The sequence below is a fragment of the Pelodiscus sinensis genome, chromosome 15, assembly GCF_049634645.1.
Source record: "Pelodiscus sinensis isolate JC-2024 chromosome 15, ASM4963464v1, whole genome shotgun sequence".
NCBI classification, from domain to species: domain Eukaryota; kingdom Metazoa; phylum Chordata; order Testudines; family Trionychidae; genus Pelodiscus; species Pelodiscus sinensis.
In genome coordinates this window covers 11413386-11427811 of record NC_134725.1, presented here as the reverse complement: position 1 = coordinate 11427811, position 14426 = coordinate 11413386, and the positions used below count along the sequence as shown (strand labels likewise).

The 14426-nt window shown below is 49.0% G+C and overlaps 1 protein-coding gene across 7 annotated transcripts in view; it reads right to left on the bottom strand.

Moving 5' to 3' along the window:
• The window catches only part of NOS1 (nitric oxide synthase 1), a 175391-nt gene that overhangs the window by 141330 nt on the left and 19635 nt on the right, over nt 1–14426 (bottom strand). Inside the window, exons 1-2 of one of the 7 annotated variants that reach the window (XM_075898162.1) lie at nt 12916–13243; nt 12142–12251 (exon numbers count right to left, since the gene is read on the bottom strand). The exons of 5 other annotated variants lie outside the window; for them this stretch is intronic. The gene's annotated coding sequence lies outside the window, so the exon portion shown is untranslated. Of the gene's footprint in view, nt 1–12141; nt 12252–12915; nt 13244–14426 lie in introns of those variants that run through there. One more of the 7 variants, XM_075898158.1, reaches the window with a different exon arrangement.

Genomic DNA, 14426 nt, shown 5'->3' with positions numbered 1-14426 from the left:
GCATGAACCCTACCAGGAAGGTCTCCCAAGCATTGCGAGAGATGCGCTTTATCATTTGTCTGTGTTACAGCAGCACACACAGACCTCAGCAGACAGTAGGAACACTGTGTTAGGCTCTGCACATACACAGGGAAAGAGACAGCCCTTTACCACCAAAGCTGGCAAAGGGTGGGAGCGGACACAGACGCGATTACCAGGAAAAGTTCACACAGCAAGTCAGTGAAAGCAGTCACCTAGAGCCCTACCCCGCCTCCTAGCCAGCAGGCTGTGCTGCTTCCCTGCACTGTGGTGTGGGCCTGCTGAAACAAGGCTGAGATTGATACACAAACGAGGGTGTACACCAAAACGAGCCACCAGACCAACTTGTCTGGCCCACTGAACATCGCAGGCTACCAGCACGACCCACCAACTAAACCCAGCAACCAAAATTAGGCCAGAGTGTTACAGCCCTCAGTAGACTAAGCTATCCCATACCAGAAGTAGCCAATAAGGAAAGCACTGGGGAATTTTAAAGAGACCCATCTAGCCTGGGAGGAATTAAGGTTTCTGGATATCAAGAGGCACCCACCAGCATGAGACAAGAGATACGACCTAGGACAGGGACTCAAACCACCTGGATTCCTGTCGTGGTGCCGGGGGCAAGTCACTTGCCCTGTATTTGCCTCTGCTTAGCCTCTTGCCCTTTGTCTGCAACCTCTTGGAGGCAAAGACGGGCTCTCTGGCCAGGGCTACATGGCACACCAAGGTGGCAATGAGCAAGTCCCATACACATAGCTACATGTTGCAGGCTGTCCCCACACTGTACAAGTAGCTGCTTGGGTCCATAACAGGCTGCAGCCAGGGAGGCAGCAGGGAAAGGTAGCTGCCTTCCTGTCAGAGCTTTTCCCCAAAGCCTGATTCTTTCCCTGCAGCAAGGGGAAGGGCCCTGCCCTGGCCCTCCCATCTCCCCTCCACCCAGTAGGGACTGCAGAACATTGTGCAGCTGCAAACAGCAGGGTTCATGAAAGGCATGGCCAAGCAGAGAGCATGTATGTAGGGCCTGTGGTCACATAGGTACGTCTATACTTGCTCCCTAGTTCGAACTAGGGATGCAAATGTAGGTGACCGAAATTGCTAATGAAGCGGAGATTTAAATATCCCATGCTTCATTAGCATGATCTCGCCGGCGCGTTACTCTGCTCAACAGCTGTTCCGAAAGTGAAAGTGTGCTCCGGGACACGTTAGTTTGAACCAAACTCCTTGGCTCGAACTAACGTTACTTCTCAAAAAAATGAGGAATAACGTTAGTTCGAACCAAGGGGTTTGATTCGAACTAATCCTGGCGCACACTTCCTGATTTGAATCAGCTGTTGAGAGGAATAACGTGCCGGTGAGATCATGCTAATGAAGCGTGGGATATTTAAATCCCTGCTTCATTAGCAATTTTGGTCGCCTACATTTGCATCCCTAATTCGAACTAGGGAGCAAATGTAGACGTACCCATACAGACTCATACCCCTGAGCTGTGCCTTTGTAATGCCAACAGGCAGAACCAATCCTGGGACCTCTGGAGCTTAGTGCTTGAGCTGTGACAACTTGAGCTATAAAGCCAGCTGGCTTTCAGCTAAGGCTGTAAAGCAAACTCAGTCTCAGTCTCCATCTCTCTCTCTGAGCAGGTTTAAGTGCCACTACATGGGAGAATAGTAATAGAGAGGTAGCCGTGTTAATCTGGTCTTGCTAAAACAAAAGGAAAAACTATGTAGCCCTTGGGAGAAGGAGGCACACCCAGTCTGTGTCTTGGTTACACCTTCTCTCTGCTGCTCTACAATGTGCATTCCTGACTATCGTGCTCTTTATACCCAAGCTAAAGGCTCACCTACATGGGTACTCTGCACTCTACCAAAAGGAGAGCTTGGAACATCCAACATCACGGGCCCACCAGTTCTTTTGGGGTGATTAACCTTGGATGTCTGGCAACGCTTTAACAAAGAAAGAACCCAGCTGCGGAAAGTGACGGATTAGGGATGCGATAGTGCAGATGATTAACCGGTTAACCGATAAGCAAAATGTATAGGTTAATGCTATAGACAACACGTATTTCTCTCCCCAAATCCTTGCAAGTAAATTTTTTAGCAGGCTGGCCAGCAGCCCGGCTCAGTTCTGGCTTATGCCAAGTCTAGAACCTACCCCTGCTGCAGCTCTGCATTTAAAGTGTATTAGGAACCAGGTGAGCAGGCAGTCCAGCTCAGTTCCAGCTCACGCCAGGTCCAGGAGCTCAGACCCTCCCCCTTAAACAGGGGCTGCTGCCACCCTGCACTTTTGCCCCTTTATCAGAGGCAGCAGCACTGGGAGACTGGCAGCTAGTCCATGAGAGGAGCTGGTTTTTAAACTGGCTCTCCTCATGGACCAGCTCCCACCTGACACCCTGCACTGCTGCCTCTGATACAGCGGCTGCCAGTCCTGTCCCTGGGGTCTATAGCATAGTCGACTAACAGATAAAAATTCATGAGGTTACTCAACTATTCAATTAACTGGTATTTAACATCCTTGTGATGGATAAGAGCTAAAACGATGCTTGGCTTTAGCAAGCCTCAGCCAAAAATTGTGTCTCAGGACATTTACCTGCTAAAAACCCTCCACCCACTGGGCCCACAATCTCCGTTCAGAGGGGTGGGTACCTCTGGAGTATAGAGCTGGAAGGGGAATGGGGAAAAAAGGGGCCATGAGAAATTTCCAAAGAATGTTTAGAACTTATGACTGTTTCCCAGATTTTTTGTTGAAGTCAAAATGAAATAGTTGAGTTTGGGAGGGGTTTCCCCATTCAAACCCAAATTTTCATGGAGATTTTTTTCCTTTTCAAGATTTGCTTTGAGAAGAAAGGCCATTTTTCATGAAATATTTTTGAATGGAAAATTTTAAACCAGCTATACAGAGAAAAATCAACAGCATGTGAGGTCAGATCCTGAACTGATCAAAGTCGGTAGAATTATATTTATTTACACCAGCTGGGGATTTGGCCTATGGTTTTTAAGTACTACACTTGATAGCTATTGCTTCTAAAACCTGCCATAACTGCAGAATTCATTGGCAAAACAGATTCTATAACATGGTGGCAAAAAGTATTTTTAATATAAATAAATAAATTATATAATAAAATTGCCCCCTCTAGCCCGGGTAGTCCTGTACGATCCATGTGCTACTTGCTGCCATATCATCAATGATAGGGAATGTGCCATGGGTCTCATACGAAACTGCATAAAATTGAAAAATCGAGGAGTTTAACCAAGAATTGAAAACTGACAAAAGAGAAGGAACAACCAGCTCCATTCTGGAGAGTGGTTACTAAGGAGAGTGGTGGGTTAGTTACTAAGAATAACGGTGCCTGTCCAATCAAGTGCCATAAGTCATAGGGATTTGAGATAGCGCCTGGCTGATGCCATCTGCTTTAACTCCTGGCACATCGTGCCCAGGCAGGAGACAAAAAGCATTTGGCTGCACAGAGATGAACCTTTTCCATGCCAGAGACATTCCAATATACCCCAATCACACCCAGAACTGGGCTAGGGCTCCATAACATCTTCAGGAGACCTCTGAGGCATGATCCTCCCTTTCCTCCTGTAGCAGCTTTGCTGACCTCAGCTTGCTTGTTACCAAAGTCATTGCTCCATTAGGCATCCTAGAGAGCAGAAAAGACATTTCAACCAAACTGCTAAGTGAAAAGACAGCAAGGGAGAGAGACACACCCCAGCACCAGCTTCTTTTGTCCCTTTCGTGTGGATGGTACTGCTGGTGAAAGAGCCTTCTCTACATGTCTGGAGTGGCTTCCTTGTGTTATGCTAGCCCAGCAGTGCTCAAACTATGAGCTGGGGTCCCAAAATGGCTGCTGAGCCTGTTTGAATGGGGTCACCAGGGCTGGCCTTAGACTTCCTGGAGCCCACGGCCGAAGCCTGAGCTCCACTGCCTCAGGTTTTGGAGTCAGGGCTCAGGCGACAGGCTGAAGCCCCTGGCGTGCTTCCGCTTTCCTCCACCACGTGGCTGGGTTGCTATGCAACTCTGAAGAGTCCTGGGTCAAAGCCTGTGTGATGAGACGGCTCAGAAATAGCACACAGGGGTACCGCCTGGGACCTGCTAGTCTTTAAGGTGCCACGGAACTCTATGTTGTTTTTGCAGATATACGCTGACATGGCTACTATCCCTCTGAGACTTGTCCAGCTGGAGTTTGTCCCATTTTGGTAAAAATGTCAGCTGATAACCCTGCCCCCTCTCTCCTGTTCTTGGCCACTTCCACTTCTCATTCCCTTTCCCACTGCAGGGACCAGTGAATTGAAAGCCCATGGGAATGGCTGTTCCAGGCCGTCATTGTTCTCTCTCTAGAGTCCTGCGCCAAGAAGTGACCAGCCAGACCCCAGGTGTGTGAGTGGGGGGGAGGGAGGAGAAGACAAAAAGGAGGCCTGGTCAGATCTGTTCTCTCACTCCTGCATCATCCCCACTTTCCACCACGGCTGAGTGGAATCACATGGACTCCATGGACTCCGCACAGAGCCGCACCTGGAAGAATTCGGCCTTCTCAATTCAACAGCCATTCTCTAAGTCAGCGGTTCTCAAACTTTTTGGCCTCCGGAGCCCTTTACTCCTCATGGAATGAGGAGTAACAATTAATTCGAATTAAGGACTTAGTTCGAATTACCGTTTCACTGCCGTGTGTAGCCGCGCGGCAGTGAGTTCGGGCTAGTGAAATTTCAAAATGGCGACCGGACGGGAACATGCAAATAAAGCCCGGGATATTTAAATCCTGGGCTTCATTTGCAACTCTGGTTGCCTCATTTGCCTACCTAGCTCGAATTAATGAGCTAGTGTAGACATATCCTTGGAGAAACACTGCTCTAAGTCTTCTGTTCATGTGAATATTTTCCTCGTTCTCCTTTCAAAACACAAGCATACAAAGATGAAAATATTCTGTTAAGGTGTGAGCATGAAGGTTAAATGCTCCCACCCCACCCCCAAATTCCACTGTTTTCATCTTCAGAGGGTTTTTTTGGGGAAGGGGGGAGGTTTTCCTTCCTCTTTTCTGACCAGCTTTAGTGGAAATATCTAACCCCCTTCCAAGCGCAACCCAACCAGCGTGGCAGCTTGGCTCTGCTAAAGCGGAGGGAGGTCCAAAGTGATTGGTTACTGTCATCTTGATCACCTGGGCTGCCGTGATTTGAGGCATTTCCCAGCAGCTTACCCAGAAAAAGGAAAGCTCTGCTAACGTGGCAGCTGCCAGGCACTGGCTTTGACGTGACAAGGCATCTGGTCCTGCCCACTCACCCCTCCGAGGCTCATGGAAGGGGTCTGTTTTTCTAAGCCACAAAAATACAAAAGAAAGACCTAGTATCCAACAGACACACAAGGCAAAATAAAGACACTGCTCTCTCTGGAGACTCAGGGAGGTTCCTGGGTGGATGCCTAGGGACCGAGAAGATGATAGAATTTGCTGAGTGTGAAACAATAACTTGTTGCACCACAGGTCTGCATGCACTTCAGCTCTGATACTTTCACACACAGTCTGAAGAAGCGAGTGAGTGTATGCAAGCGAGAATTAGTTTGATTTGTGTCCCTACCTTCCCCTTCCCAACTTTTCCTCTCCTTTCATTACATCTCAATGAACTCCACATATTCTGAAGACTATCTTAGCGAGAGGGTAGATTTTCTTTTTAAAAATCCACAGGTGAGATGGTCAGCTGGTAGATCTCCTTGGGTATAGTTCCACTGACGTGAATGGAGGTATGCTGATTTTTTATTTACACCACTGAGCTGGCCCTGTTCTTTAAAAGTAAAACAAAATCAAAGTTTTCTGAGCTAGATTTCTAATTCATCCACAGAATATCAAAACCAGAAGGAAGTTTTATAATATAATTTATTGTTCCCTCTTTTTTTTTTCTTTTGGATCTCATTTAGCTTGGACAAGGAAAATAGATTAGTCAGTCACCTCTATTTTCTAGTTAGACATCTCAGTCTTATGCACTATTTAAGGTTTGGATTGCAAAAGTTTTAAATCCAAAACTAAAAATATTGACTTTCCATTTCAACTAAAGAAGGGAATGCTAAGGAAAACATTTCTGTTATGATTAAGTTTTGCAAAACTTCATTAATGAATCCAGAATTCTGGGCTTAAACCTGAGAAAGCCCTTTTAAAGGATTGAGGACACCAAAACCAGATGTAATTATCAATACTAATTGACATTATAATTGGCATAATAATATATGCCATCATATATATAGTAGCCCATTGTCTGTGCATCTGTAATGCTGACGTACACGGCCACACCCCGGCCATGTACATCAGCACCCCGCCCCCTTCCCCTCCCTCTGTGGCATGTTGCACGGCTCCACTGGGCCCTGGCAGGGGAGCTTGACGCCATTTGCTCCCCCACCAGGGCCCAGCTGAGAGCACCACGGAGGGAGGGGAAGGAGGGCGGGGTGGGCCAGAAGGGGGGTGGGAAGCATAGCTGGAGGGGAATCGGAGGCTGTGTGGCTGGAGGGGAGGATGGGGGTTCCCGGAGGAAGGGGGCAGGAAGCAGCACTGGCGGGGTGTATCTGTCCGGGGGCTGTGGGGCTGGACAGGAGGAGGGGGGGGACAGAAGAAGGGGGGTGGGAAACAGACCTGGCGGCGGGGGGGGGGGGGGGTGCAGCCACTGGCCGCAGCTGGAGTCCTTCCGGCTGCACCCTTGGCAGGCGCTCCCTTTTCTTGCCTGCAGAAGCCTGGCAGGGGCAGGGCTGGGAGCCACTCCCCCCGCCCAGCTTCTGCTCGCAACCAGAGACTCCCAGCTGGGAGACGGGCCATGACTGGCGCTGGGAGCCTCTGGTCCCTTGCAAAAGCTGGGCGGTGGGTGGGGGGGGGAAGGGCTGGGTGTCCCAGCCCCTGGCCCACCCGGCTTTTGCGCATGTCCACAGGACTCTCAAAGCCAATCCGGCTCCACCTCCCAGTCACTCCCCCGCCCCCGCCAGGCTTGCCTCCGGTGCCCAGCCGGAAATTCACAAAATACCGGACTTTGCAAATGTCTGGTATTTTCTGAATTTTTATACCGGACAGACGGTGCAAATACCAGACTGTCCGGTAGAAAACTGGACACCTGGCAACCCTAACCCCAGCACTGTGCCGCTCAGCTGAGCCCCTGCCGGGGCCCAGCTGAACAGCACAGCGTGCCACTGAGGGAGCGGAAGGAGAACGGGAAGAGGGGCGGGGCGCTGATGTACTCAGCCAGGGGGCGGGACCGTGTACATCACCACCTCCCCTTCCTCCTCCCGCCGTGGCGTCAAGTGGTGCGCCCTTCAGCCGGGCCACTGCAGGAGAGGGGAAGGGGGGACTGTGACAGACAGCCCCACCCCCTGGCCATGTACGTCACCACCCCGCCCTGCCCCTCCTCCCCTGCGGTGACCCGGCTGAGCGTGCAACACTCAGTCGAGCCGCCACAGAGGGAGGGGAAGGGGGTGGGTCAGTGATGTCACCGATCCCCTTCCGCTCCCGCTGTGGCACTCAGCTGAGTGCTGCGCCCCTCAGCTGGGCCTCCGGGGGAGCCAGCAGCAAAAGGGGCTGTTTGGGCTCCCCTGCAGGGGGAGGGAAAGGGAAGGGGAAGGGGGGCAGGGAGAGACGGAGGGGAGAGAGAGGCACGAGGAGGAGGAGGCGGAGGAGGAGGAGGAGAGAAAGAAAGATGGAGAGAGAGGCAGGAGGCGGAAGAGAACTGAGAGAGAGGGGGTAGGCAGTAGGAGGAGAGAGAGAGAGAGAGAGAAACATGGAGTGAGAGCACTCAGGAGAGAAGACCTGAAAATCCCATCTTATGACGGGCTAATTGGCTAGTTAAAAAGAAAAGAAAACTAAGATCCAAGTCTGCAGACATCCATGCACATTAGTAACTTTACTGACATAAAGTTAATAAAGGTAGTTAAGTGCAGAAGTGTTTGCAGCATTAGCCCTTCATGTGGCATGGCATAAATACATCATAGTGGCATGCATTCCACATATAGCATACACAATGGGAACTGAGTTCTAGCAAGGTTTTATGCGTGTTTTTTTTAAAAATGACTCCCACTGCCAAGTGGCTTGCCAGTTTCCAAGCACTTTACAAACACTAATTCATTCATAATACTTTAACATGGTTAACCCACATTGTATTCTCCAGGGCAGCGGGGGTTTTTTTAGAACAACTTGTCAGACACAAAGAATTAACAGTCTCAAAAGAATAGAAAGATTGATGTGAAAGGGTTTAGAATACTGAAGTCTCTCACGGTACAACCTGGGCTTTCCTGTGCGCAAATACCTACAGTCATCATAATCATATAACCTGACTAGCTGACCACAGAAATAAGTGAGTCAAATCTTGCCAGCACTTTCCTCTGATTTCCTTTCTTTTCACCCCAGAGAAGCAAAACAAAAACTGGGGAAAGAAAGTTGGGGAACTGAGAAAAAGTGAAGGTTTCTTCATGTTCTGACACTGATCTTGATTCTGATAGAAATACAGGTCCAATCATACATTTTACTTACTAATATTTTCACCTTCCAATTAAAATTAAGGCAAATAATGACTCAAAATTAAGGTAATTACAAGGATTCCACTATTTGGTGTCTCCACTAACACATTACAAGACTGGATCATACGAACATGGTAGCTGGGCAGTCAGCATGTTTGGCCTGTGTTATCTGAGCAGTGAAGATTTAGAAAAGATGTCAGCGTGGACAATTCCTGGAGCAATGAGTATGAGAAACTGGTAAGAGAATGTATTGGCTCTCTCAGAGACCAGACAACTGACTTTAACAATTTTGGTTGTTTTTTTTTAAGGTTCTTATGCTGCAGGCACCATTGTGATGTCAGTGTCAAGGCTACTCACTCTTCAGCAGGATTTCCCATGAGAATTGGGATATATAGAAGGCCAAGAATTAAAAAACCAGTGCTCATGTTTTATTGAAACTACAGTTTACCTCCATAGAAACAGAATCTTATCTAACAAGAAGTCATGTACCTGGATGCATGAACTTTGCAATCTCTGTTTCAGTTGCCAGCTGGAATACAAAACAAATCACTTAAAAACAGTGTGTAGCCCTGCAGCACTGTAGAGACTAACACAAAATATAGATGGTGTCATGAGCAGGGACAGGTGGTATGGCAGTATGGGCAAGTCTGAGACAAGTCACATTGCCTGCTCTCTCAGGCTCTGGCTACACTGGCGCTTTCTTGATTTTTGTTTTATGTGTTTGGTTGGAAGAGGCTTTGCCAACATTTGGCCAGTCTAGACTGAGCCAAATGTCAGAAAAAAAACCTCTTTCAGAAACCCCCTTATTCCTCATGGAATGAAGAATACAGGGTGTTTTCAGAAGAGCACATTTGCTTTTCCAGAAAAAAAAAAAAAAAAAAAAAAAAAAAGCAGAAGAGCAAAGGCGTCTCTGGACGTAGAAGAGTTTTTCTAGGATACCTCTGGGTTTCCCTGATAAACTCTTGGGCTACGTCTACACTGGCCCCTTTTCTGGAAGGGGCATGTTAATTTCAGCTATCGTAATAGGGAAATCCGCGGGGGATTTAAATATCCCCCGCAGCATTTAAATAAAAATGTCCGCCGCTTTTTTCTAGAAAAGCCGGAAAAGAGCGTCTACACTGGCCCCGATCCTCAGGAAAAAGCGCCCTTTTCCGGAGGATCTTATTCCCTATTACGATAGCTGAAATTAACATGCCCCTTCCGGAAAAGGGGCCAGTGTAGACGTAGCCTTGTAGTCTAACTCTACCCTCACAGATATTCTGTTGGTGCCACTGGCACTCAAATGATGGCAAATTATCTGTTCTTTGAAGCATGGCAGTGGAAGGTAGGGATGCTCCAATTAACTGCTCTCCCCTTGTGGCAGCACCCCCACATCAGGGTGGGTTAACTCAGTGTCCCTGGAGCTTTGGAGGCAGCCCCGAAAGCCCCAGAGTGCTGCATTCCTGACTGGTGGGAGGAGGAGAGAGGAGGTGGCTCTGTGCAATGCTGTTCCTCTGCCCTGGGCTGGAGCAGCATTGCTGAGAGCAGGGAAGCTCTGTCCCTGTGCCTGCCTATAGGCTATCCTCCCACCATTCCTGTCACAGTGGGGGGCAGTGCCTGCGAGCACAGAATGGTGTAGAACTGCCTCTCTCTCTCTCTCATCCCCCCCCCAAATGGGTGCTGTGCCAGGTAAGTGCTCCTGTCTGCTGCCCCCCACCCAGACCCTCACATCTTCCCCCCTCACCCTATCTCCTGCCCCAGACCCTGCCAGATCCCTCCTGCACTCTACCTGCTCCCCCAAGGCCTTGCACCCTCACCCCCAGCCTACTCCCACCTCCTATCTCTTGCCCTGACCCTGCTCCCTACCCCTAGCCAACTCCACAGCTGCCCCTTCCTGCACACTGACTGAACCCCTCATTTTTGGCTCCCACCCAGAGCCTAGCCCCCCCCCCCCCCCCACAATCTATTAGTCCGAGGACCCCAAAAGAGTTAACCCAGCCCTGTCCCACAGCCCCTGGGGCCGTTCAGTAGAGAGGGGTAGCGAGTAGAGTGAGTTAGCCACTTTTCTGTGGTCATCAGGACAGGAGCAGCATTGCAGTGTGTACATTTTGCGTTTGCACGGGAGTGTTTCCAGTTGAGTTGTTCTGGGTTCTCCTATTTAAAGTCTGGTAGGCAAGAAGCTACCAGTGATGCCAGTGGCTTATTAGCCATTCTAATGCAGGTGCTGAGAGGCCGAGAGCACTTTAGTGCTTCTGGAGCCTTGGGTGGGCCCAATGTTTCCCGGGGATTGGTTTCCACAGTTTTCAGTTGTTTGTCCACCCTCACTGAGACTCGGGTTCTTCCAGGTATACCTTTTACCTCCACAGAGCTGAGGCTGTCAGTCGGTCCATATAAATCTGGCCCAGTTCTGATAGCTCTGTTCTGTAGGTGCTTGATGAAATGGGCAGCTAGTGTCATAAGCACATTCATCACAATTTTAATCAAATTGAGGCCTAGATTTGTAAAGGCATTTTGGCTTTGCCCCACTCAGCTGAACGGATTTAGGAGCAATGATATAAGCAGCATGACTATTCACTAGGCAAGTACAGTGCTTTGAATAGGCATTGTTATGGGGAAACTATTTATCAGCATGGCAAAACTCAGAGCCAGGAGAGATTTGCAGGGTTTTAGGTTTCATTTCGCATCCTCAAGCCTGGGCCATTTCGGCAAACCCAGGCCAGATTCCAAGCAGGTCTCGAGCTGCCCAGATCCTGTTTCCAATGGAATTTACACAAAGCTGGGAGAGAGGGGGAAGTTTCCATATGGTATCATGTCAATCCCAAAGTGCGTCACTGTCTGATCTTGGCTTTGACATTGGAAGTCACCACTTTCTGGCATCATAAATTAGAGCAGAGAGGGAGAGGTTTCTCAGAGGAAAAAAAGGAAAAAGTGTCCCATTCTCACTTTGCTAAGGGCCACCTGAAACACTTAGCAAACAGGCTGTCTGCATCTCTCTCCCAGCCCTTCAAGAGTCAACACCACAACTGCAGAGGACAAAGGAGATCCAAGTATTGTGATCTGCTATAGTACCTTATGGACTGTAAGCCTCACAACCCCCCCTATTTACTTAAACTCCTTACGGGGAAACTGAGGTACAGGGAGATTAAGTGACTTGTCCAAGAGCACAGAAATTCCATGACAGAGCCAGGAATATAACCCAGTACTCAGTCCTGTGCTTAACCCACAGAACTTCCTCCTTCCCAGTCATGACTGCAGGCCTGGATGAAAACTCTATGGGACTCTTACAGACTTTAAGACCAGATAGGACTATTAAGATCCTCTAGTTGGACCTCTTGAAAGACACATAACCTACCCCACTCACTCTGGTACTGGCCTCTGCCAGAGTTACTCAAATCCTCAAGACAGAGGATAAAAGACTTTGTGTTCCAGATAATCCCTTATTTACACTAGTTTTACCCGGTAAGTAACCCATGCTGCAGAGGAAAGCAAAAATTCCCCAGGGTCTCAGCCAGTCTGATGCAGGAGACAATTTCTCCCTAGTCCTAGTTTTGGTAATCAGTTACACCCTGAGCATGTGGGCTAAACCCACCAGCCAGACCCCTGGGAAAGAATTCCCTGTAGTAACTCAGAGTCCTCTTCATCTGGGTTTTGGACCAGGCTTAAAGTTCTTACCTTCCCCCAGTTTGCTGGTCTGGGTGAAACGAGTTTGGTGGGTCTCAGTGGAAGATATCCAGATCAGAAAAGCCTCTGCCACACTTGGTACTAATTGGCCCTCATCAGCACTTTCAGCAGAAAAAAAACAAGGGTTGAACGGACAGAGATCGAAATGCCTTCTCAGCTCTTCTAGGTCCAGGCTGAAGCATTATAGCTCCATGTGTCATCATACTTGCACAATAATACACACTAGGCTACGTCTAGACTGGCATGATTTTCTGCAAATGCTTTTAACGGAAAAGTTTTTCCATTAAAAGCATTTGCGGAAAAGAGCGTCTAGATTGGCACGGACGCTTTTCCGCAAAAGCACTTTTTGCAGAAAAGCATCCATGCCAATCTAGACACGGTTTTGCGATCGGGGCTTTTTTGCGCAAAACAATACCGCATTGTCTACACTGGCCCTCTTGCGCAAAAGCATTTACGCAAGAGGGCTTTTGCCCGAATGGGAGCAGCATAGTATTTCTGTAAGAACACTGACAATCTTACATGAGATAGTCAGTGTTCCTGCAGAAATTCAAGCAGCCAGTGTAGGCAGCTGGCAAGTTTTTCCATAAAAGCAGCTGCTTTTGTGGAAAACCTTGCCAGTCTAGACGCAGCCACTACTGAATAGCTCCAGCGGCATCCCATTACTGCAGCGCAGCATGGGATAGCGTGACATAATTCACAGCATGCCTCGGGTCCCATAAGCATAGTAAGAACACACATGCCCTCCCTTGTGTCCCCCTGGCTTACTTGTGTCTAGCTCTCTCCTGTGGCTCCTGGTTCCGACAAAGCCTCGCTGGCCATTTCGAGAGATCAGGATCTCCTTATGAGGCTGGGAAAAGCAGAGGAAAGGGGATGGGCTAAGAGCCTCCCATCCATCTTGGTGCTTCTCACACAGCAGGGTGGCAGAAAGCTCCCCTCTCACCCAGACAAGTATCCCCAGTGCTGAGCGCAGTGGAGAGCACAGAGCTTGTGTGAACACGCACAGATGTTGCTCTCTGGGCTGCCACCTGCTTTCCCTCAGGCCCTCCCCATCTGATAAATACTAGCTGGTGCCGACTCACATACATCTAGTTTCCCAGCCCCCCACCCACCTTCTCCCCTAGAACTCAGAAAAACCAGGACCCAAATCTAAGACGCAGACACTTCCTAGCTGAAGCACATGAAGGAAACTGCTGTTTCCTACAGGAAGCCTGGTCTAACCCAGCTCTCCAGTTGGCTTTTGGCTTCCAGGCCTCACTGGGAACATTAAACAAACACCCTTACTGTGTACACACCCCTCTGTCTCTTTTGTGCAAAGTGTTTAAAACCACATGTGGGAATTTAAGGAGCCATGCTGCAGATTGTTTAAAGGCACGTAGGACTGGATTCTGGACCCCTGGGGACTGGATTCTGGACCCCCCACTTTGCATGAGGGATCCTGGGGTGGCCCAACATCATGGCTGTACAGCTCTAAAGACTGAAGACCAGACCAACTCCCTCCTTAGCTTGAGAATCCAAAGGCTGACTCAGAGTCAACTCGGCTCTTCCTAGAGATGTGCCAGGTACAGCTCAGAATCTGGGTCTTTGTAAAGAGTCCATCTCGGTTTCCAAACTCCCTGGGCTGTGTCCCTGATTGTGGTCTTCCTTGTGCCTCAAACCTTTCCCCACACCATTCTTACACACACTCCCTTATCAATGCTCTCCTTTCACCACTTTCTCTGTTTCACACCAGCCTTGGGGCTGCCCAGCTCTGGGTTTTTTTTCTTAAGCCTCTTTCTTCCCGTAGAGAGATGCTAGGAAGGTCTCTTATTGCCAAGAGGCCTTAAAGTGTGAAGGATAGCTCCAAATTCCCCAAATAGCAGCACCACAACCCTTTCGATGGCTGAACTAGCATCTTTGTCCACTATAACGCCTATGGAGGGCACTTCTGGCTAACTCCGTGATCCACAGTGGCAGATCTTCTGTCAGAATCTAGCCGGGTCAGCAGGGGATGAAAACGGACTTTTCCACCAAGGCTTGACACAAATGAAGTGGCAGAAAAACAAACTCCAGACCATCGACAGGTGGTGCTTGTTTCACAAGGGTGCTAGGTTAAGAGGTAACTTCTACCATCTCTGCTGCTAAGGAATGTGGTTGTATTTCCTGGACAGTCCATTAAGGCTGCATAGGATCCTCTGACCATCAAACTCTTTGGAAAGGAGTACAATGCCTTTTTTTATTTTAGACCTTGCTCTGTAAACAGTATGGGAGAGGTTTCACCCGAGTCCTGGCTGCCAGCA